The sequence below is a fragment of the Octopus bimaculoides genome, chromosome 19 (genome assembly GCF_001194135.2).
Source record: "Octopus bimaculoides isolate UCB-OBI-ISO-001 chromosome 19, ASM119413v2, whole genome shotgun sequence".
NCBI lineage: Eukaryota > Metazoa > Mollusca > Cephalopoda > Octopoda > Octopodidae > Octopus > Octopus bimaculoides.
The window spans coordinates 13,250,791-13,251,384 of record NC_068999.1 but is presented as its reverse complement, the minus strand read 5'-3'; positions in this window follow the sequence as shown (position 1 = coordinate 13,251,384).

The following is a 594-nucleotide window of genomic DNA, read 5'->3' as shown; positions in this document are numbered from 1 at the left end:
ATATATATATATATATATATATATATATATATATATATACATAAGTTTTAGTTTGGACTTAAAAGAGTAACACAGAAATATATCATCAACGCATAAATATATAGTGTCTATATGTAAGCCGGCGTGTACATTTATGTAGGAGACTCGATTTGCGAGAATTTAATTTACTTATAAAACATCTAAAGATGTTAACATCTTCTGTATTAATAGTTAGACGTATTCACTTCTACATACACAAAGCAATACTTATTTATGTGCATGTCTGTGTTCATGAATAGAAACAAGCATATATTTATGAGCATGTGTGTGCACATGCGTATATGTGTGTTCACAAGCGTGTGCGTATATGTGTGTAGGTGTGTGTAAGTGTGTTCGTATATATATGCTTGTGTTGAAATTTGATAATAAAATACCCTGTAGTAAAATATCATTTAAATAATAAAAAAGCATTATTGTAAAACCTTTTCAGTTGTTGATATGATATGATATACTTAACGTCACACAAACACACAGACATACACGCATAAATACAAACAGGTACACACACACACATATCTATACATACATATATATATATATATATATATATATATA